Raw genomic sequence first — 25,391 nt, forward strand, 5'->3', positions numbered from 1 at the left:
ACACTTGTAATCACATATGGTCCCCTCCACCGGGACTTCAGTTTCCTGGGAAATAGCCTGAGCCTAGAGTTAAACAACAGAACCTTTTGTCCTGGTTCAAAGATTCTAGACGACAACTTTCTGTCATGCCACCTTTTTTATTTCTCTTTGTAAAGCTTGGCATTTTCGAAAGTAGTAAATCTGAATTCCTCAAGCTCATTCAGCTGGAGCAATCTTTTCTCTCCAGCTAATTTGGCATCAAAGTTAAGGAATATGGTTGCCCAGTAGGCCTTATGTTCCAGTTCCACGGGCAGGTGACAAGCCTTACCATACACAAGTTGGTAAGGAGAGGTCCCTATGGGGGTCTTGAATGCTGTTCTGTAAGCCCACAGAGCATCATCCAAGCTTCGTGCCCAATCCTTTCTATGGGTACTTACAGTCCGTTCCAGAATTCTTTTTAGTTCTCTGTTAGAGACTTCAGCTTGCCCATTTGTCTATGGATGATATGGAGTCGCCACCTTATGGCGAATCCCATACCGGACCATGGCAGAGTAAAGCTGTTTGTTGCAGAAGTGAGTGCCCACATCACTGATTAGTACCCTAGGGACACCAAACCTGCTGAATATATGTTTCTGGAGGAACTTCAGTACTGTTTTAGTATCATTGGTAGGTGTGGCAATGGCCTCTACCCACTTTGATACATAGTCAACCGCCACCAGAATATAAGTGTTTGAGTATGATGGTGGGAAAGGCCCCATGAAATCAATTCCCCATACATCAAACAACTCAATCTCCAAGATTCCTTGTTGAGGCATGGCGTAACTGAGAGGTAAATTACCAGCTCTCTGGCAACTGTCACAATTACGTACAAACTCTCGGGAATCTCTGTAAAGTGTAGGCCAGTAGAAACCACATTAGAGGACCTTGGTGGCTGTTTGCTCACCTCCGAAATGACCTCCATATTGTGACCCATGGCAATGCCATAAGATCCTTTGTGCTTCTTCCTTAGGCACACACCTACGGATTATGCCGTCTGCACATCTCTTAAAGAGATAGGGTTCATCCCACAAGTAGTACTTTGCATCAGTAATTAATTTTTTCTTTTGTTGCCTGCTGTACTCTTTGGGAATGAACTTTGCAGCTTTGTAGTTTGCAATGTCTGCAAACCATGGTAATTCCTGAATGGCGAACAAATGCTCATCCGGAAAGGTTTCAGAGATCTCAATAGAGGGGGAGGACGCCCCTTCCACTGGTTCTATCCGGGACAGATGGTCAGCCACTTGGTTCTCTGTCCCTTTTCTGTCTCTTATTTCTATATCAAACTCTTGCAGAAGCAACACCCATCTTATGAGTCTGGGTTTTGAATCCTGCTTTGTGAGTAGATATTTAAGAGCAGCATGATCTGTGTACACAATCACTTTTGATCCTACTAAGTATGATCTAAACTTGTCAATGGCATAAACCACTGCAAGCAATTCTTTTTCTGTGGTTGTGTAATTTTTCTGGGCATCATTCAAAACACGGCTAGCATAATAAATGACATGCAGAAGCTTGTCATACCTCTGCCCCAGTACTGCACCAATGGCGTGATCACTGGCATCACACATTAATTAGAATGGTAATGTCCAGTCTGGTGCAGAGATAACTGGTGCTGTGACCAGTTTAGCTTTCAGAGTTTTAAACGCTTGCAGGCACTCTGTGTCAAACACAAATGGCGTGTCAGCAGCTAGCAGATTGCTTAGAGGTTTTGCAATTTTTAAAAAATCCTTTATAAACCTTCTATAGAATCCTGCATGCCCCAGAAAGCTTCTGATTGCCTTAACATTGGCAGGTGGTGGTAATTTTTCAATTACCTCTATTTTAGCTTGATCTACCTCTATTCCCTTGTTTGAAATTTTATGCCCAAGGACAATCCCTTCAGTCACCATAAAGTGACATTTTTCCCAGTTTAAAACCAGGTTGGTCTCTTGGCATCTTTTCAAAACCAGTGTCAGGTGATCAAGACAGGAGCTGAATGAGTCTCCATATACTGAGAAGTCATCCATGAAGACTTCCAGAAATTTTTCCACCATATCAGAGAAAATAGAGAGCATGCATCTCTGAAAGGTTGCAAGCGCATTACACAGCCCAAAAGGCATCCTTCTGTAAGCAAATACTCCAGATGGACATGTGATTGCTATTTTCTCTTGATCCTGGGGATCTACTGTAATTTGGTTGTAGCCTGAATAGCCATCCAAAAAGCAGTAATAATTATGACCTGCTAGTCTTTCTAGCATCTGGTCTATGAATGGTAAAGGAAAATGATCCTTTCTGGTGGCTGTATTGAGCCTTCTGTAATCAATACACATGCGCCACCCTGTAACTGTTCTTGTAGGAACCGGTTCATTTTTTTCATTATGAACCACTGTCATGCCTCCCTTTTTGGGGACAACTTGGACAGGGCTCACCCAGGGGCTATCAGAAATAGGATAAATAATCACAGCCTCCAGTAATTTGGTGACCTCTTTCTGTACCACTTCCTTCATGGCTGGATTTAGCCGCCTCTGTGGTTGAACCACTGGCTTAGCATTGTCCTCCAATAAGATCTTGTGCATGCATCTAGCTGGGCTTATGCCCTTAAGGTCACTTATGGACCACCCAAGAGCTGTCTTGTGTGTCCTTAGCACTTGAATTAGTGCTTCCTCTTCCTGTGGATTTAAAGCAGAGCTTATGATCACTGGAAAAGTATCACCTTCTCCCATAAGTGCATATTTCAGGGATGGTGGTAATGGTTTGAGCTCGGGTTTAGGAGGTTTTTCCTCTCCCTGAGGAAATTTCAGAGGCTCTTTCAATTCCTCTGAATCCTCTAGGTCAGGCGGAACATCTTTAAAGATGTTTTCCAGCTCTGATTCGAGACTCTCAGCCATGTTGATCTCCTCCACCAGAGAGTCAATGAGATCAACTTTCATGCAGTCTTTTGGTGTGTCTGGATGCTGCATGGAATTGACAGCATTCAACTTAAACTCATCCTCATTGACTCTCAGGGTTATTTCCCCCTGTTGGACATCAATGAGAGTTCGTCCAGTTGCTAGGAAAGGTCTTCCTAGAATGAGAGTAGCACTCTTGTGCTCCTCCATCTCCAGCACTACAAAGTCAGTGGGAAAGGCGAATGGCCCAACCCTGACAATCATGTCCTCAATCACGCCTGATGGGTATTTAATGGAGCCATCAGCAAGTTGGAGACATATCCGGGTTGGTTTAACTTCTTCAGTTAAACCAAGCTTTCTGATAGTGGATGCAGGTATTAGGTTGATGCTTTCCCCAAGATCGCATAAAGCTGTCTTGGTGCAATTTCCCTCTAATGTGCATAGTATCAGAAAGCTTCCGGGATCTTTAAGCTTTTCAGGAAAGCTTTTCAGAATGACTGCACTGCATTCTTCAATGAGGAGAACTCTTTCAGTTTCTCTCCAATCCTTCTTATGACTCAAGATCTCTTTCATGAACTTGGCGTAAGAAGTTATTTGCTCAAGTGCTTCTGCAAACGGAATCTTTATTTCAAGAGTCCTGAGATAATCTGCAAAGCGAGCAAGTTGCTTATCCTGCTCCTCTTGGCGGAGTTTTTGAGGATAAGGTATCTTGGCTTTATATTCCTCAACCTTGGTTGCTGTAGGTTTATTTCCTACAGAAGTGGTTGAAGAAGCCTTTTTAGAGGGGTTGTCATCAGTACTTGTGTGTGTCTGATCCCTCACTGGCATTTGATTGCCAGGGTTGGAAGCTGGAGTGACGTTAGATGCAAACTCCTCAGCTGTTCCTGGCGTATGAACGCCAGAATTGTGCTTCCTTTGGGCGTTCAACGCCAGTTCCTTGCTTGTTTTTGGCGTTGAACGCCAGTCCTGAGCATGGTCTGGGCGTTCAGCGCCAACCTTCCATCCAATCTCTGGCGTTTTAGCACCAGAATTATTTCTCTCTGGAGTCTTACTGTCCTCAGATGGATTTTGGGTAGTTTGCTCATTTCTTGGCTTCCTGCTACCTTGAGGTGGGGTATTTAATGTCTTCCCACTTCTTAATTGAACTGCTTGGCATTCTTCTATTATTTGTTTTGACAGCTGCTGCTTTGTTTGCTTTAATTGTACTTCCATATTTATATTAGCCATCCTTGTCTCTTGTAGTCTATCCTTGAATTCGGCTAACTGCTTTGTTAGAAAATCCAATTGCTGATTGAATTCAGTAGCTTGTTCAGCAGGACTGGGTTCAGTAGTTACTGTTTTAGCCTCTTCTTTCATGAAAGATTCGCTGCTTAGGTACATATGCTGATTTTTGGCAACTGTATCAATGAGCTCTTGAGCTTCTTCAATTGTCTTTCTCATGTGGATAGATCCACCAGCTGAGTAATCTAGAGACATCTGAGCTCTTTCTGCAAGTCCATAATAGAAGATGTCTAACTGAACCCACTCTAAAAACATTTCAGAGGGGCATTTTATTAGCATCTCTCTGTATCTCTCCCAGGCATCATAAAGATATTCATTATCTCCTTGTTTAAAGCCTTAGATGTCAAGCCTTAGCTGTGTCATCCGTTTTGGAGGAAAGTATTGATTCAGGAATTTCTCTGTCAGCTGTTTCCATGTCTTTATGCTAGCCTTAGGTTGGTTATTTAACCACCTCTTGGCTTGGTCTTTTACAGCAAATGGAAACAGTAATAATCTGTAAACATCCTGATCTACTTCCTTATCATGTACTGTGTCAGCAATTTGTAAAAACTGTGCTAGAAACTCTGTAGGTTCTTCTTGTGGAAGACCGGAATACTGGCAGCTTTGCTGCACCATGATAATGAGCTGAGGATTCAACTCAAAGCTACTGACTCCAATGGAGGGTATGCAGATACTACTCCCATATGAAGCAGTAGAGGGGTTAGCATATGACCCCAGAGTCCTTCTGGACTGTTCATTTCCACTTAGATCCATGATGGAGAAAGGGAGATGATGTAATATAAAAAATTATTTTTATTTATTTATTTATTTATTTATTTATTTCGAAAATAAAATAAATTAAAATAAAATAAATAAAAATGGGTGAAGATTTTCGAAAAAATAAGGAGAGAGAAAGTGGTTAGGAAGTTTTGAAAAGGATATGATGATTTTTGAAAAAGGTTTTAAATTTTGAAATAAAAATCTGAATTTTAAAGGTAAATTTTGAAAATTTGCTTTAAAATAGAGAGAAAAGATATTTTTGAATTTAAAGAGGAGAGAGAAAAACAATAAGATAGCACAAGATTTAAAATTTTTAGATCTAATGCTCCTTGTTTTCGAAAATTTTGGAGGGAAAACACCGAGGAACACCAAACTTAAAAATTTTAAGATAAAGACACAAGGAAAACTCAAGAACACTTTGAAGATTCACAAGAACACAAAAACATGAAGAAAGAACACCAAACTTAAAATTTTTAGAAAACCAAAATAAGATTTTCGAAAACCAAAGAAAAATCAACAAGAAAACACCAAACTTAAAGTTTGGCACAAGATTTAATGTAAAAATTATTTTTGAAAAAGAATTTTAAAAAGAAGGTACCCAATTACCAAGAACACAGACCAACGCTCTAGCCAAATGGGCAGTAAATGTAACACTTGTTTTAAAAAAAATATTTTTAATAACTAAGAAAAAATATTATTTTTATTTTTTTAAAAATAATATAAAAGACTTTGACCCAAAAGACAAAATTTTCCTAATCTAAGCAACAGGATTCACCGTCAGTTGTTCAAACTCAAACAATCCCCGGCAATGGCGCCAAAAACTTGGTGCACAAAATTATAATGTCAATGTTCACATTACTCTCTTACAACTTCACACAAGTAACCAGCAAGTGCACTGGGTCGTCCAAGTAATACCTTACGTGAGTAAGGGTCGATCCCACGGAGATTGTTGGCTTGAAGCAAGCTATGGTTATCTCGTAACTCTTAGTCAGGATATAATATTAATAATAATTTTTAATTTGAACCGTAAAAAGTAAAAAGGGCAGAACACAAATTATACTTGTATGCAATAATGGAGAATAAGTTGGAGTTTGGGAGATGCTTTGTCTTCTGAAATTCTGCTTTCCTCTGTTTTCTGATTCACGCACGCACGTCCTCCTATGGCAAGCTATGTGTTGGTGGATCACCATTGTCAATGGCTACCATCCATCCTTCCAGTGAAAAGGGTCCAGGTGCACTGTCACCGCACGGCTAATCATCTGCAGGTTCTCAATCGTACCGGAATAGGATTTACTATCCTTTTGCGTCTGTCACTACGCCCAGCACTCGCGAGTTTGAAGCTCGTCACAGTCATTCAATCCCTGAATCCTACTCAGAATACCACAGACAAGGTTTAGACTTTCCGGATTCTCTTGAATGCTGCCATCAATCTAGCTTATACCACGAAGATTCTGATTTAGAGATCCAAGAGATATTCATTCATTCTATGGTGGAATGGAAGTGGTTGTCAGGCACGCGTTCGTGGGGGAATGATGATGATTGTCACGTTCATCACATTCATGTTGAAGTGCGAATGGATATCTTAGATAGGAACACGCATGTTTGAATGGAAAACAGAAATACTTGCATTAATTCATCGAGACACAGCAGAGCTCCTCACCCCCCAAAAATGGAGTTTAGAGACTCATGCCGTCAAAGAGTACAAAATTCAGATCTAAAATGTCATGAAATACAAAATAAATCTCTAAAAGTTGTTTAAATACTAAACTAGTAACCTAGGTTTACAGAAAATGAGTAAACTATGATAGAGAGTGCAGAAATCCACTTCTGGGGCCCACATGGTGTGTGCTGGGGCTGAGACTAAAGCTTCTCACGTACCTGGGCTGTTTTGGGCGTTCAATGCCAGGCTGTAACTTGTTTCTGGCGTTGAACTCCAACTTGTAACGTGTTTCTGGCGCCGGACGCCAGACTGCAACATGGAATTGGCGTTGAACGCCAGTTTACGTCATCTATCCTTGAGCAAAGTATGGAATATTATATATTTCTAGAAAGCCCTGGATGTCTACTTTCCAACGCAATTAGAAGCGCATCAATTGGACTCCTGTAGCTCCAGAAATTCTATTCCGAGTGCAGAGAGGTCAGGATCCAACAGCATCAGCAGTCCTTTTTCAGCCTGAATCAGATTTTTGCTCAGCTCCCTCAATTTCAGCCAGAAAATACCTGAAATTACAGAAAAACACACAAACTCATAGTAAAGTCCAGAAATATGAATTTTTCCTAGAAACTAATGAAAATAAACTAAAAACTAACTGAAACATACTAAAAACTATATGAAATTAACCCCAAAAAGCGTATAAAATATCCGCTCATCAATGCACCAACTGAGTGATCTAGAGACATCTGAGCTTTTTCTGTAAACCCATAGTAGAAGATGTCTAACTGTACCCACTCTGAAAACATTTCAGAGGGGCATTTTCTCAGCATCCCTCTGTACCTCTCCCAGACATTATAAAGGGATTCATTATCCTCTTGTCTAAAGCCTTGGATGTCCAGCCTTAGCTGTGTCATCCTTTTTGGAGGGTAAAATTGATTCAGGAATTTGTCTGTTAATTGTCTCCATGTTTTTATGCTTGCTGTGGGTTGGTTATTTAACCACCTCTTAGCTTGATCTTTTACAGCAAATGGAAACAGTAATAATCTGTAGACATCCTGATCTACTTCTTTATCACGTACTGTGTCAACAACTTGTGAGAACTGTGCCAGAAACTCAGTAGGTTCTTCCTGTGAAAGACCGAAATACTGGCAATTTTGCTGCACCATGATAATGAGCTGAGGATTTAGCTCAAAGCTGCTTGCTTTGATGGGAGGTATACAGATGCTACTCCCATATGCAGCTGTAATGGGGTTAGCATATGACCCCAGAGTCCTTCTGGACTGTTCACTTCCACTTATGTCCATGATGGAGAAAAAGAAAATTGATATGAATTATTTTTTTTATTTAAAAGTAACCGAAAATAATAAGTAAAATAAATGGAAAATAAAATAAAATTTTGAAAATAAAAAGAAAAGAAAATAAAATAAAAGAAAATTGAAAACTAAATTAATTAATTAATTAAAAGATTTTGAAATTAGCAATTAAAAAGATATGATTGAAAATTATTTTGAAAAAGATATGATTTAGAAGATATGATTGCAAATTAAAAAAAAAAGATATGATTGAGAATTATTTTGAAAAAGATATGATTGAGAAGATATGATTGCAAATTAAAAAAAAAGATATGATTGAAAAGATATGATTGAAGAAATTAAAAAGATTTGATTTTTGAAAAAGATTTGAAAAGATCAATTTTTTTAAATTAGAATATTGACATGACAAAAAAAAGATATGATTTTGAAAATCTTTGACTAAATTAATGCAAAATTTCGAAATTTATGAGTAAAATAAGAAAAGGATTTTTTTTTATTTTTGAATTTTAATGCGGAAAGAGAAAATAACAAAATGACACTAAACCTAGAAATTTTAGATCAAAACATAGAGAACAAACAAGAAAACTTTGAATGTCAAGATGAACACCAAGAATACTTTGAAGATCAAGATGAGCACTAAGAACAAATTTTTGAAAAATTTTTAAGTAAATAAAAGCACAAAAACACACCAAACTTAAAATTTTTAGAGAATCAAACAAAAATTTTCGAAAAATTAAAGGAAAACACAAAGAAGACACCAAACTTAGAATTTTTAAAAATCAAGAAAGAACTGAGGACATGCAATTTCGAAAAATTAAAAGAAAATAAAAGCATGCAATTGACACCAAACTTAAAATATAAAACTAAACTCAAATAAAAGACTCTAAACCAACAAAAATAATTTATTCCTAATCTAAGCAACAAGATAAACCGTCAGTTGTCCAAACTCGAACAATCCCCGACAACGGCGCCAAAAACTTGGTGCATGAAATTACAATCACACTTTTGCAACTCCGCACAACTAACCAGCAAGTGCACTGGGTCGTCCAAGTAATACCTTACGTGAGTAAGGGTCGATCCCACGGAGATTGTCGACTTGAAGCAAGCTATGATTATCTTGTAACTCTTAGTCAGGATATCAATAATTCTCATATTTAATTGTAAAAAGTAAAAGAACATGAAATAAATACTTGTTATGCAGTAATGAAGAACAGGTTGAGGCTTTGGAGATGCTTTGTCTTCTGAATCTCTGCTTTCCTACTATCTTCTTCTTCATGCACGCAAGGCTCCTTCCATGGCAAGCTTTATGTTGGGCATCACCGTTGTCAATGGCTACTTCCCGTCCTCTCAGTGAAAATGTTCCAAATGCGCTGTCACCGCACGGCTAATCATCTGTCGGTTCTCGATCATGTCGGAATAGGATCCATTGATCCTTTTGCGTCTGTCACTACGTCCAACACTCACGAGTTTGAAGCTCGTCACAGTTATCCCATCCCAGATCCTACTCAGAATACCACAGACAAGGTTTAGACGTTCCGGATCTCAGGAATGGCCGCCAATAATTCTAGCTTATACCACGAAGACTCTGATCTGAATCATGAGGCTAAGAGATATGCATTCAATCTAAGGTAGAACGGAGGTAGTTGTCAGGCACGCGTTCATAGGTAAGAATGATGATGAGTGTCACGGATCATCACATTCATCAGGTTGAAGTGCGAATGAATATCTTAGAATAGAAGCAAGCGTGATAGAATGGAAAACAGTAGTAATTGTATTAATTCATGAAGAACAGCAGAGCTCCTCACCCCCAACAATGGAGTTTAGAGACTCATGCCGTAGAAAATACAATATGAAACGTGTAAAGTGTCATGAGGTACAAGATGAATCACTAAAAGTAGTTTTTTATAGTAAACTGGTGACCTAGGGTTACAAAAAATGAGTAAGCTAGGGTGTTTAGTGTAAAAATCTACTTCCGGGGCCCACTTGGTATGTTCTTGGGCTGAGCATTGAAGCTTTCATGTGTAGAGACTTTTCTTGGAGTTAAACACCAGATTTTGTGCCAGTTTGGGCGTTTAACTCCAGCTTTTGTGCCAGTTCTGGAGTTAAACGCCAGAATTCTTGAGCTGACTTGGAACGCCTGTTTGGGCCATCAAATCTCAGAAAAAGTATGGACTATTGTATATTGATGGAAAGCCCAGGTTGTCTACTTTTCAACGCACTTAAGAGCGCACCAATTGGACTTTTGTAGCTCCAGAAAATCCATTTCGAGTGTAGAGAGGTCAGAATCCAACAGCATCTGCAGTCCTTTTTCAGTCTCTGAATCAGATTTTTGTTCAGGTCCCTCAATTTCAGCCAGAAAATACCTGAAATCATAGAAAAATACACAAACTCATAGTAAAGTCCAGAAAATTGATTTTTATTTAAAAACTAATAAAAACATAATAAAAACTGACTAAAATATACTAAAAACATACTAAAAACAATGCCAAAAAGCGTATAAATTATCCGCTCATCAGTTATCCTCTTAGTTCCAGGGAGGCATATGTCCTCTAGAACTTGGTCCAACCGCTTATCTACTCTCACCATTCTCCTATTAAAGGATTCTAGATCATCTTACAGTTGAGCTAGCATGAAGACCTCTCTTATTTTGTCAAGGTGGAAGTAAATAATCCTCCCTCTGACCATAGTTCGAAAGGTATGGAAGGCAGTTCCAGTCATTCTCTACTTATCTATCAGCCACAGATTTGAGTGGAATTCCTAAACCATATTTCTTCCCACCTTTGTCTCAGGATTAGCTAGAATTTCCCAGCCTCTGTTTCGAATCTGCTCTTGGATCTCCGGATATTCGTCTTTTTTCAGATCAAATTTAACTTCCGAGATCACTGACCTCAGACCCATTATTTTGTGGTAATGGTCTGCATGTTCCTTGGTTAAGAACCTCTCTTGATTCCAAAGTGGCTTTGGAGTATTCTCTTTCTTGCCTCTTGAAGTGGTTTATTTTCCCTTAGGAGCCATGATCTTAATGAGTCTTAGCTCGGTGATCACGGAAAAACACACCAAACTTAGAGGTTTGCTTGTCCTCAAGCAAAAGAAAGGAAAGGAGAGGAATAGGAGGAGAGTCAAATTCGAGTTGTGGAGGAGAGGGATGGCCGAACATGTATTTAAAAGTGGAGGGGTGGGGTTTCGAAAATTTTGAAAAAGATATGATAGAAAGATATGACTGGTAAAAAAAATAAATCATGATATGAAAAAGATGAGATTTTAAAATTCAAAAGATATGAAAAAAGAAAAGAAGTTAAATCTGAAAATTTGTTGATGCATTTAAGAATTAAGAGAATACATGATGAGTTGGAAAAGATTTGGAAAGGAATTGAAAAGATAAATGAGTTTTTGAAAAAGATTTGGATAGGATTTGAAAGAAATTGAAAAGGGATTTACAAGATTATTAAATTTTTGAAAATTGAGTGTGAGTGATGAAAATTTGTAACATGTTTATGCAGAAAATTATGAATTAAAACATGAAAGTTTGAAAAAAATTTGAAGTGGAAACAAAATCTCCTCCCCCTACCTTTTCTGGCGTTAAACGCCCAGAATGGTATCCATTCTAGCGTTTAACGCCCATATGTTGGACAATGTGGGCGTTTAACGCCCAGCCAGGTACCCTGGCTGGCGTTAAACGCCAGAAATCCTTTGTCACTGGGCATTTTTCTGAACACCCAGGATGCTGCAATTCTGGCGTTAAACGCCCAGAATGGTACCCATTCTGGCGTTTAAACGCCCAGAATACCCCTTACTGGCGTTTTCGTGCCAGTGAGCTCCTTTTCTCCACTTTATGCTCTGAATCCTTCAGTAACTCCGTGAACTCTTGCAATTGATAATTAACCTTGAAGATGATTTGTATCAAAATCCTATAATTATTATTTAAATAACAAATAAACTTTGCTAATGGCTGGGTTGCCTCCCAGCAAGCGCTTCTTTATTGTCTTTAGCTGGACTTTACTGAGCTTTAATCTAGTCTCAGTTTTGAGCATTCTTGCTCAACATTGCTTTCAAGATAATACTTTACTCTCTGTCCATTAACAATGAACTTTTTGTTAGAGTCAATATCCTGAAGCTCTACATATCCATATGGTGACACACTTGTAATCACATATGGTCCCCTCCACCGGGATTTTAATTTCCCAGGGAATAATCTGAGCCTAGAGTTAAACAGCAGAACCTTCTGTCCTGGCTCAAAGACTCTGGATGACAGTTCCTTGTCATGCCATCTTTTTGCTTTCTCCTTGTAAATTTTTGCATTTTCAAAAGCATTGAGTCTGAATTCCTCTAGCTCATTCAATTGGAGCAATCTTTTCTCTCCAGCTAACTTGGCATCAAGGTTTAGGAATCTGGTTGCCCAGTAGGCCTTGTATTCTAGTTCCACTGGCAGGTGACAAGCTTTTCCATACACAAGCTGGTATGGAGAGGTCCCTATAGGAGTTTTGAATGCAGTTTTGTATGCCCATAGAGCATCATCCAGACTCCTTGCCCAATCCTTTCTACGGGTACTTACAGTCCATTCCAGGATTCATTTTAGTTCTCTATTTGAGACTTCAGCCTGCCCATTTGTCTGTCGATGATATGGAGTTGCCACTTTGTGGTTAATTCCATATCGGATCAGAGCAGAGTCAAGCTGTTCATTGCAGAAATGAGTCCCTCCATCACTGATTAGTATTCTAGGGACACCAAATTTGCTGAAGATATGCTTCTGAAGGAACTTCAGCACTGTCTTAGTATTTTTAGTGGGTGTGGCAATTGCCTCTACCCATTTAGATACATAGTCTACTGCCACCAGAATGTAAGTGTTTGAGTATGATGGTGGGAAAGGCCCCATGAAGTCAATACCCCATACATCAAACAACTCAATCTCTAAGATCCCTTGCTGAGGCATGGCGTAACCATGAGGCAGATTACCAGCTCTCTGGCAACTGTCACAGTTACGTACAAACTCTCGGGAGTCTCTATAGAGGGTAGGCCAGTAGAAGCCACATTGGAGAACTTTTGTGGCTGTTCGCTCACCTCCGAAATGTCCTCCATATTGTGATCCATGACAATGCCATAGGATCTTCTGTGCCTCTTCTCTAGGCACGCATCTGCGGATCATTCCGTCTGCACATCTCTTAAAGAGATATGGTTCATCCCACAAGTAGTACCTTGCATCAGAAATTAATTTTTTTGTTTGCTGTCTACTGTACTCTTTGGGTATAAATCTCACAGCCTTATAGTTTACAATGTCTACAAACCATGGTATTTCCTGAATGGCAAAGAGTTGCTCATCCGAAAAGGTTTCAGAGATCTCAGTTAGGGGAAGAGGTGCCCCTGCTACTGGTTCTATCCGGGACAGGTGATCAGCTACTTGGTTCTCTATTCCTTTTCTGTCTCTTATTTCTATATCAAACTCTTGTTGAAGCAACACCCATCTTATGAGCCTGGGTTTTAAATCCTGCTTTGTGAGTAGATATTTGAGAGCAGCATGGTCAGTGTACACAATCACTTTTGATCCTACTAGATAGGATCTAAACTTGTCAATGGCATAAACCACTATAAGCAGCTCTTTTTCTGTGGTTGTGTAATTCTTCTGTGCGTCATTTAGAACACGGCTGGCATAGTAAATGGCGTGCAGGAGCTTGTTATGCCTTTGTCCCAATACTGCACCAATATCATGGTCACTGGCATCACACATTAGTTCGAATGGTAATGTCCAGTCTGGTGTAGAAATAACTGGTGCTGTGACCAGCTTAGCTTTCAGAGTTTTAAACGCCTACAGACACTCCGTGTCAAAGACAAATGGCGTGTCAGCAGCTAACAGATTGCTTAGAGGTTTTGTGATTTTTGAAAAATCCTTTATAAACCTCCTATAGAATCCTGCATGCCCCAGAAAGCTTCTGATTGCTTTAACATTGGCAGGTGGTGGTAATTTTTCAATTACCTCTACCTTAGCTTGATCCACCTCTATTCCCTTCTTTGAAATTTTGTGCCCAAGGACAATTCCTTCAGTCACCATGAAGTGACATTTTTCCCAGTTTAAAACCAGGATAGTCTCTTGGCACCTTTTCAGAACAAGTGCTAGATGATCAAGACAGGAGCTGAATGAGTCTCCAAATATTGAGAAGTCATCCATGAAGACTTCCAGAAATTTTTCCACCATATCAGAGAAAATAGAGAGCATGCATCTCTGAAAGGTTGCAGGTGCATTGCACAGACCAAAAGGCATCCTTCTGTAGGCAAATACTCCATATGGACATGTGAATGCTGTTTTCTCTTGATCCTGAGGATCTACTACAATTTGGTTATAACCTGAATAGCCATCCAAAAAGCAGTAATAGTCATGACCTGCTAGTCTTTCTAGCATCTGGTCTATGAATGGTAGAGGAAAATGATCCTTTCTGGTGGCTGTATTGAGCCTTCTGTAGTCAATACACATACGCCACCCTGTAACTATTCTTGTAGGAACCAGTTCATTTTTTTCATTATGAATCACTGTCATACCTCCCTTCTTTGGGACGACTTGGACAAGGCTCACCCAGGGGCTATCAGAAATAAGATAAATAATCTCAGCCTCTAGTAATTTAGTAACCTCTTTCTGCACCACTTCCTTCATGGCCGGATTTAACCGCCTCTGTGGTTGAACCACTGGTTTAGCATCATCCTCCAATAGGATCTTGTGCATGCATCTGGTGGGGCTAATGCCCTTAAGGTCACTTATGGACCACCCAAGAGCTGTCTTGTGTGTCTTTAGCACCTGAATTAGTGCTCTCTCTTCCTGTGGATTTAAGGCAGAGCTTATGATCACTGGAAAAGTGTCACCTTCTCCCAGAAATGCATATTTCAGGGATGGTGGTAGTGGTTTGAGCTCGGGTTTAGGAGGCTTATCCTCTTCCTGAGGAGTTTTCAGAGGTTCTTTTGTTCTCTCTGGTTCCTCCAGATCAGGCTGAACATCTTTAAAAATGTCCTCTAGCTCTGATTCGAGACTCTCAGTCATATTGACCTCTTCCACTAAGGAGTCAATAACATCTATGCTCAGGCAGTCTTTTGGTGTGTCTGGATGCTGCATAGCTTTGATAGCATTCAACTTAAACTCATCCTCATTGACTCTCAGAGTTATCTCTCCTCTTTGGACATCAATGGGGGTTCGTCCAGTTGCTAGAAAAGGTCTTCCTAGAATGAGAGTTGCACTCTTGTGCTCCTCCATTTCCAGCACTACAAAGTCAGTGGGGAAGAAAAATGGCCCAACCTTGACAATCATGTCCTCAATTATTCCTGATGGATATTTAATGGAGCCATCAGCATGTTGGAGGTATATTCGGGTTAGTTTGACTTCTTCAGTCAAGCCAAGTTTTCGGATAATGGATGCAGGTATTAGGTTGATACTTGCTCCGAGATCACATAGAGCTGTCTTGGTCCAAGTACCCTCTAATGTGCATGGTATCATAAAGCTTCCGGGATCTTTAAGCTTCTCTGGTAAACTTTTCAGAATGACTGCACTGCATTCTTCAGTGAGGAAAACTTTTTCAGTTTCTCTCCAATCCTTCTTATGACTTAAGATCTCTTTCATGAACTTAGCATAAGAGGGTATTTGCTTAAGTGCCTCTGCAAATGGGATCTTTATTTCAAGAGTCCTGAGATAGTCTGCAAAGCGGACAAATTATTTATCCTATTCCGCTTGGCAGAGTTTCTGAGGATAAGGCATCTTGGCTTTGTATTCCTCAACCTTAGTTGCTGCAGGTTTATTTCCTACAGAGGTGGTTAGAGAAGCTTTCTTAGGAGGGTTACAATCAGCACTTGCAGGTGTCTGATCCCTCATTGGCGTTTGAACGCCAGGATTAGGGGTTGGATGGGCGTTTAACACCAAAATTTCACCCTTTTCTGGCGTTTGAACGCTAGAAGTGGGCATCCATTGGGCGTTTAACGCCAATTTTTCACCTTTTTCTGGCGTTTGAACGCCAGAATTATTTCTCTCTGGGCTCTTACTATCCTCAGAGGGATTTTGGGTAGTAGTTTGGTCATCCTCTGTCAGTTGTTCCTTTCTTGGCTTTCTGCTACCTTAAGTTGAATTATTCAATGTCTTCCCACTCCTTAGTTGAACAGCTTTGCACTCTTCTGTTATCTGTTTAGATAACTGCTGTCTTGTCTGATTCAATTGTGCTTCCATATTCTTGTTAGTATATTTAGTGTCTTGGAGCATCTCTTTAAATTCTGCTAACTATTTTGTCATAAAAAGTAATTGCTGATTAAGTTCAGCAGCTTGTTCTTGAGGACTAGGATCAGTAGATACTGCCCTAGCCTCTTCTTTCATGGAGGACTCACTGTTTGAGTACAGATGTTGATTTCTATCAACTGTATCAATGAGCTCTTAAACCTCTTCAATTGTCTTTCTCATCTGTATAGATCCACCAGCTGAGTGGTCTAGAGACATCTGGGCTTTTTCTGTAAGCCCGTAGTAAAAGATGTCTAATTACACCCATTCTGAGAACATTTCAGAGGGGCATTTCCTTAGCATTCCCCTGTACCTTTCCCAGGCGTTATAAAGGGATTCATCATCCTCTTGTTTAAAGCCTTGGATGTCCAGCCTTAGTTGTGTCATCCTTTTTGGAGGGAAATATTGATTCAGAAATTTGTCGGATAACTGTTTCTAAGTTTTTATGCTTGCTGTGGGTTGGTTATTTAACCACCTCTTAGCTTAATCTTTTACAGCGAATGGAAACAGTAATAATCTGTAGACATCCTGATCTACTTCCTTGTCACGTACTGTGTCAGTAATTTGCAAGAACTGTGCCAGAAACTCAGTAGGTTCTTCCTGTGGAAGACTGGAATACTGGCAATTTTGCTGCACCATGACGATGAGCTGAGGATTTAGCTCAAAACTGCTTGCTTTGATGGGAGGTATACAGATGCTACTCCCATATGCAGCCATAATGGGGTTAGCATATGACCCCAGAGTCCTTCTGGACTGTTCATTTCCACTTAGGTCCATGATGAAAAAAAAGGGAATTGATGTGAATTGCAGATAAAATATATTTTTATTTTTATTTTATTTAATTAAAAACAAACCGAATTAAAAAAGAAATAAGATAAAATAAAATAATTAGAAATTAAAATATAAATTTCAAAAACTAAAAGAAAAAGGAAAAATAAATTCTAAAACTAGAATAATTACTTAACTAAGAAGATTTGAAAAACTTTGGATATGATTTTTGAAAGGGATTTTGAATTTAATGAGGAAAGAGAAAAACAATAAAATGACACCAAACTTAGAATTTTTAGATCAAAACAAAGAAAACAAACAGGAAAACTTTGAATATCAAGATGAACACCAAAAGCAACTTTTGAAAATTTTTTAAGAAAACTAAAACAATAAAAGGACACCAAACTTAAAAATTTTTATACTTTGAACACTAATAATTCGAAAAAAATTGAAAGAAAAATAAACTTATGCAATTGACACCAAACTTAAAATATAAAACTAAACTCAAACGGAAGACTCTAAACCAAAAAGAAAATTTTTTTCCTAATCTAAGCAACAAAATAAACCGTCAGTTGTCCAAACTCGAACAATCTCCGGCAACGGCGCCAAAAACTTGGTGCACAAAATTACAATCACACTTTTGTAATTCCACACAACTAACCAGCAAGTGCACTGGGTCGTCCAAGTAATACCTTACGTGAGTAAGGGTTGATCCCACGGAGATTGTCGGCTTGAAGCAAGCTATGGTTAGTTTGTAACTCTTAGTCAGGATATCAATAATAATTCTCAGTTTTAATTGGAATGAGTAAAAGAACAGGGATTAAATAATACTTGTTATACAGTAATGGAGAACAGGTTGAGGTTTTGGAGATACTCTGTCTTCTGAATCTCTGCTTTCCTACTGTCTTCTTCTTCACGCACGCAAGGCTCCTTCCATGGTAAGCTGTATGTTGGTGGATCACCGTTGTCAATGGCTACCATCCGTCTTCTTAGTGAAAATGGCCCAGCTACGGGTTTCGTAGGGCTAATCATCTGTCGATTCTCACTAGTGTTGGAATAAGATCCATTGATCCTTTTGCACACTATCACTGCGCCTAACATTTGTGAGTTTGAAGCTCGTCACAGTCATCCCTTCCCGGATCCTACTCAGAATATCACAGACAAGGTTTAGACTTTTCGGATCTCAAGAATGCTTCCAATTGATTCTAGCTTATACCACGAAGACTCTGATCTCACAGATTTGAATGCTCTGTTGTCAGGAGAGGCAATCAAACTCGTGAACCAGGAACTAAAGAGATACACACTCAATCTAAGGTAGAACGGAAGTGATTTTCAGGCACGCGTTCATAGGTTGAGAATAGTGATGAGTGTCACGGATCATCACATTCATCATGTTGAAGTGTGAATGAATATCTTAGAATAGAAACAAGCGTGATTGAAGGGAAAACAGTAGTAATTGCATTAATCCATCGAGACACAGCAGAGCTCCTCACCCCCAACCATGGAGTTTAGAGACTCATGCTGTAAAAGATACAAAATTTAGATGTAAAAGTGTCATGAGGTACAAAATGAATCTCTAAAAGGGGTTTTTATAATCAACTAGTAACCTAGGTTTACAGAAAATGAGTAAGCTAAGATAGATAGTGCAGAAATCCACTTCCGGGGCCCACTTGGTGTGTGTTTGGGCTGAGCATTGAAGATTTCACGTGCATAGGCTATTCCTGGCATTGAACTCCAGCTTTTGTGCCAGTTTGGGCGTTTAACTCCAACTTTTATGCCAGTTCGCACTACCAAATCTCGGGCCAAGTATGGACTATTATATATTTCTAGAAAGCCCAAGATGTCTACTTTCCAAAGCAGTTAAGAGAGCGTCGATTGGACTTCTGTAACTCCAGAAAATCCATTTCAAGTGCAGGGAGGTCAGAATCCAACAGCATCTGCAATCCTTTCTCAGCCTCTGAATCAGATTTTTGCTCAGGTCCCTCAATTTCAGCCAGAAAATACCTGAAATTACAGAAAAACACACAAACTCATAGTAAAGTCCAGAAATGTGATTTTTGCATAAAAACTAATAAAAATATAATAAAAAGTAACTAAAACATACTAAAAACTACATGAAAATATCACCAAAAAGCGTATAAAATATCCGCTCATCACAACACCAAACTTAAACTGTTGCTTGTCCTTAAGCAAATAGACAAATAAAATAGGATAAAAAAGGGATCAAGTTGCAATAGAATCCCAGTGTTTTAAGTGAAGCTCAAATTCTAATCAGATGAGCGGGGCTAGTAGCTTTTTGCTTCTGAACAGTTTTGGCATCTCACTTTATCCCTTGAAGTTCAGAATGATTGGCATCTATAGGAACTCAAAATTCAGATAGTGTTATTGATTCTCCTAGTTTAATATGATGATTCTTGAACACAACTACTTTATGAGTCTTGGCTGTGACCCTAAGCATCTTGTTTTCCAGTAATACTACAGGATACATAAATGCCACAGACACAACTGGGTGAACCTTTTCAGATTGTGACTCAGCTTTGCTAAAGTCCCCAGTTAGAGGTGTCCAGAGTTCTTAAGCACACTCTTTTGCTTTGGATCACGACTTTAACCACTCAGTCTCAAGCTTTTCACTTGGACCTGCATACCACAAGCACATGGTTAGGGACAACTTGATTCAGCCACTTAGGCCAGGATTTTATGCCTTTATGTCCTCCTATCCATTAATGCCCAAAGCCTTGGATCCTTTTTACCCTTGCCTTTTGGTTTAAAGGGCTATTGGCTTTTTCTGCTTGCTTTTTCTTTTTCTTTTATTTTTTTCACCATTTTTTTTCGCAAGCTTTGTTCTTCACTGCTTTTTCTTGCTTCAAAAATCAATTTCATGATTTTTCAGATTATCAATAATATTTCTCTTTTTTCATCATTCTTTCAAGAGCCAACAATTTTAACAGTCATAAACTTCACTATAAAAAATATGCACTGTTCAAGCATTCATTCAGGAAACAAAAAGTATTGCCACTACAATTAAATAATTTTGAATTCTACTCTTAAAAACTCAAAATAATTGAATCTTTACTCAAAGGATCTACTATTTTATTCATGTTTAATGATGAAGAGAAAAATAAATTATAGCTTACTTGGAGATAAAAATAAAATTAAAAATAAAGACCCTAATTACTAATATTCATATAATTCTTAAGATAGGTTTCTAATAATAAAAGTTATCACAGAGTTAAGATTAGGACTCAACAACCTTTATTTTAGGAGATGGATGTTCCTTCAATCTGTGGGGTGTCTGGTCCCTCAAGGGAGAGCCTCTGGCGCTTTAGCTCCTGTAGCTCACGCCCTTGCTTTTCTTGCTCCTTAAGCAATTTGCAGAGCATGCTATTTTGAGTCCATTTCGAGTGCAGGGAGGTCAGAATCCAACAGCATCTGCAGTCCTTTCTCAGCCTCTGAATCAGATTTTTGCTCAGGTCCCTCAATTTCAGCCAGAAAATACCTGAAATTACAGAAAAACACACAAACTCATAGTAAAGTCCAGAAATGTGATTTTTGCATAAAAACTAATAAAAATATAATAAAATGTAACTAAAACATACTAAAAACTACATGAAAATATCACCAAAAAGCGTATAAAATATCCGCTCATTACTATACAAGCAGGGTATAACTATAAACGTTGAAGTTCGGTTGGAATTACATATAGCATTGGAGAGATTTACATTTAACTGTCATTCAATAAGATTCTGATGCCAAACACTATTTTAGGTGTGAGTTTGTATATAAGTGATTGATTTGACTGCAAATATTACATTTTAGTTTTTGTAATGAAAAAAATATTTAAATTAAATTTTATATGTGATTTCAATATTTGGTGTTTTCTAGGAAATAAATCGAAGGAGAAAAAGATGACAAAGAGCAATTATTAGTTAATTAATTTAAGAGAGCTATCTTCCACTTAAATATTTGTTGCGGCTATCATAGCACATTCCATAAGGTTCTTAGCAAAAAAGAAAAGGAAAGAGAAAACTAAAAGTATGGCTGGACACGGATCGAATAGGATATCGAGTAAATCCGCGTAATTAAAAAAAAATCGTTTTAAGGCCCTGTTTGGCTTTTTCACAAAAAATGTCCAGAAAATCCATTTTTTCACCTGTTTAAGCCTATTTACTCCTAAATATTATCAATAAAAATTCTCTTGAATAGCAAAAAAAATAATAATAACACAAGATCTAAGTTTAATTATTCTAAGTTGAAGTACGACATAAAAAATAAAAAAACAATATATCATAAACTATGCTATTTATATGAGACATGCGGATATGCGGATCGGATCTGCGAATATCACTGCCGAATTCGCAATCCGATCCTACCATAGTGCAAATAGGATCCGATCCGATCCGATACGATTGCTCTGCGGATCGGATAATATCCACAAATTTGGATCGGATGCGGATAATTACCGCTGATATGCTGATATTATCCGATCCATGTGCAGCCCTAACTGAAAGAACATGCTTTATCATGTAAAGTTGAACATATATGACGCAATTAAGCATATGATTTTAGATTAACTATCTGTACACTAGTTAAATCCTGTAGCTAATCTTTACCTCTTTACCACTTCGAACACTTCATGCATAAATGCTGCCATCCCTAGAACCTGTAAAGGTCCAGTAGAATGTAAATTTAGCATAATAACCATCATTCAGCATAAGCAGTAAGCAGAGAATAACTAGATCCCATACCAAGCTAAGAGGATTGAAAAAGTTGGTTGAAAATAAATGGCAGGATGCAAGACATTTTAAAGTTATATTGCTTCTAAATTTTCTAGTCTCTTCAAAACACAATTTAAAGCAAGAAAGAAACAAGTAAATAAAACTTCAGAATTCCTTCAATCTGATTAAGGTTAGCAGAGCTTAAACCACTTTGTGCAAGAATTAATGCACGAACAGGTGAATAATGAACTGACAATTTTCCATTGATGCAAAAAGTGCTTACCTGATATTACAAACATTCCCTCTAAACTGAAAGAAGCTTCTAACGTGGAGTTGCACGAGACAGGTGTGACATTATACGTTGATAACTATATACATATGACAGAAGAATAGTCACACAGAAACCCTATCAAGGCATATATAAATAAAACATAAGTAGAAATGAACTGAGTTTAAGTAACAAAGATACTAACAAGTGTGCCACGAAATGAATCAAGAACATGAATATGCCCATCTGCAGTTGTTAAAAGCATAAGTCTCCCATCGTTACTAAATTTTACTGTATTTGCATCAGAAATATCTCCCCCAACAAAAAAGATCTCAAAGGAACCCTGTAGAGTATATCACAATTAATACTCCAAATTATAAAACCAATGTAAGAACCAAATTTTATACATATTCTTGTACACCTTCTCTTCTCTGTTTTCCTGTTGTATCCCTGCGAATGTAAAACATTTTCAACAGTGAAGAGACGAGCAAGCAAAGTAGAAACAAAAGTTGTTACATTTGAAACCTACAAATTAAAACCACAGCATGTTCGACATACCGCCCATTTTTTTGGAGCGAAGAAACATTGGGTTTCTGAGAAGGATTAGAAGGAACCTTTATCCAACCACGACAACTGGTGATGTCTTCGATTTGTCGGGAAAACGCAAACAAAATCACCGGACTCAGAGGCAGAGCTCAACGGATTGTGAAATTACCGCCATAACCTTTGTTGGGTCAAATTTCAGGGCCCAATTTGGATTCCAATATCGGCTTCTTCAAGCCCTAGTATTGGATCCTCAAAATTCGATAAGTTGTTCTTCAAGCCCTGGTATTGTATTCCAATATTGGCTTCTTCATGACCAAAAAAAACAAAGAAAGCCTGGTATCAAGGTTGCGGGAACCAGACCGGTCAATGAACCGGTCAATCTACTGTACAGATCAATCTATATATGTATTACCTATATAGTTAAAGGTCAATCTACTGTACAGATCAATTTCCATACAGATATACAGATATTCTCTCTACTTACATCTCCTTCCCACACGTGTTGCTTAATTTTGTAGAATGGAGCAGGCTCTGAGCAGAATATGGGAGCTCATGGGAAGGGTTCCCTGAGCCGAGTCGATGGGTTGAACAAGGAACGGGATTTCATTATAGTGGGTTCCGTGAGTCCAGCTTCATGGGTTGTGCCTTATTGGTGGTTGGGAGTAGTTTCAGAAAATAAAAATGATTAAAATAGGTTGGATTGGGTCTTCAATTCTCTCTCCTCCTCTCACCATGCCCAGTTCTTTCTGGATATGTATTACATTTTGGATATGTATTATATTTTGGAAGTTAGGTTTTTTATGTTTTAAAATTTAAAATATGTATAGTATGTGAACTTATTACTTAATCTATATAATTTTTTACTATATAATATGAATAGTTTCTATAAATGAATATAAAGTATTTGACTATCTTTTTTCATCTCTTGTATTAACAATTAAATTAGTATGGTTATTTTTTTTAAAACAAAAATATTAATATTAGATATGAGAGTTTCTCTAAAATATATTGAGTATATTGAATAATTTCATTTTTTAAAATGTTAACAAAGCTTTAATCCCGTACTTTTGCACGGGTCTTCACGCTAGTTAATACATACATAGTATTACCTCGTTATGTATTAATATCTAAGTGTCTATTACCTATGTATTAATTAATACATACATAGCTAATTATGTAATAATACTTAATTATGTATTACTTATATATTAATTAGTATTACTTATGTTATATATGTATTAATACATATGTAATACATAATTACTATGTGTGTATTAATGTATAAATACATTATTCATAATTAATTATGTATTACGTATGAATTAATTAATATATACTTAAGTATTACATAATACATATGAAATACGTAATTATTCATAAATACAAAATTATTTATTAATACATAGCTTCAACTTGAATCTTGGATCAAAACTTATAAATCCCACAATAACTCCAATAAGACAAATTATTGACCAGATAACTGGATGCCACAACACCTATTTTTGTGATGTTGATTATAATGCAATTTCATTTAACTGATTATTATTCTCTGGTCCTGCTCAATAGGTACTAATGGTAGATTAAAATATGTACATACTCCTCTTTGCTAAATGATTATGTAATTTATGTGATGTATTTTTACCATGCTTTGTTAGACATGAATTAACTTTAGCAATAAAATCGAATATAGGGAGAGAGAGCTCTTCCCCCGAATTTTGTTTCAACTTATGAAGAAGAATTAGAGTCAACCATCTATGTCATTGATGAGCTCGATAATTTCTTGGTGCTACAGCTGAAACGAAACAATGATCAGCTGCTTATAACTAACAGCTCCTTTGAACAAATTAGAGTTTTCTATTTTGTCAATAGAAGGGCAACTATTCAATTCAGATATGTTGGTTTTGGAATCTTTTTTATTTCACTATGGAAAATCATGAACCAACCGATTCAGATTCCCCCTAATCATAACTCTTATGTGACTAACCGTATGGACTAAGAAACACTTAATAACATATATAAAGTGTTCAACATAAAATATAACAAGAATTATGAGCCTTTATCATCTGATGTGATGGTGTTGTCTGAGTCTGAACTATTTGATGATGAGTTCTCATCAAACGGTGATGAAAATGATGATGAAGGTGACACACTGGAAGGGGATGATCCTCATAATCCCATAGATTTATCTCGTGCAACGAATTCATCAACGAAGGTCAACAAAGAAAGTAATGAAACAACAGAATTGTCAAATAACGGGTGAGGCTAAATGCAACTTTTTTTCTTATGTTTTGCATTTTAATATCGTGGTACATATAAATATCTTTAAATGTGGTGACTAACATGTTTAAATATTCCGAATAAGATACAATCCAGATGCTTATTATCAGAAGACCATCACAAATTCGGATTTGAGTCAATTTAGGCTGACAAGTTGATTTTAAACGAGTTATTTCTTTTTTTTCCAAACTTAAAATATTGGTTCTGTATCTATTATTCATTATATAGAAAATTACTCTCTTTACCCTAACTATGAATCATTCATTGCATTATCTGCCTTAAAAATTTGCTGCATATCTTAAACTCTCAAGTGATGGTTCGGTTTGGAAGATCATTGGTCCACCTTCTAGTGTAGGAAAGAATATTTTCTTTTTTCACCTACTGAAAAGTGTATGAAGAGATGGAGAATGGAAGTTTGTGGTTGAATGGAAAGAATGTTGTAAAATATACAATTTAAAAGGAGGGGACAAGATTACCTTAAAGCTGGACTCCCTGCCTAACCGATAGATAGAGTTGTTGATTCAAAGATCTTAAAGCTTATAAAAAAATGCCTCATATGTATTACTTTGTGTGACACATATATTGAACAATATGTTGAACTGTGTTGGACATAGTTTGTTTTCTTATTATTGGCAAAGTAATTATTTAGGTAGTTTAAAACTTTCTGGATATGTATTACATTTTGGATA

General features: G+C 37.6%; 1 long non-coding RNA gene across 1 annotated transcript in view; it reads right to left on the reverse strand.

Moving 5' to 3' along the window:
• LOC112783717 (uncharacterized) overlaps positions 1-21,621 on the reverse strand; it is a 45,471-nt gene extending 23,850 nt beyond the window's left edge. Inside the window, exon 1 of the long non-coding RNA XR_003193548.3 lies at positions 21,507-21,621. This is a non-coding gene — a long non-coding RNA (uncharacterized lncRNA). The remainder of the gene's footprint in view (positions 1-21,506) is intronic.
• Positions 21,622-25,391: the final 3,770 nt, after the last annotated feature.

Source organism: Arachis hypogaea, chromosome 20 (genome assembly GCF_003086295.3).
Source record: "Arachis hypogaea cultivar Tifrunner chromosome 20, arahy.Tifrunner.gnm2.J5K5, whole genome shotgun sequence".
In the NCBI taxonomy this organism is placed as follows: Eukaryota; Viridiplantae; Streptophyta; class Magnoliopsida; order Fabales; family Fabaceae; genus Arachis; species Arachis hypogaea.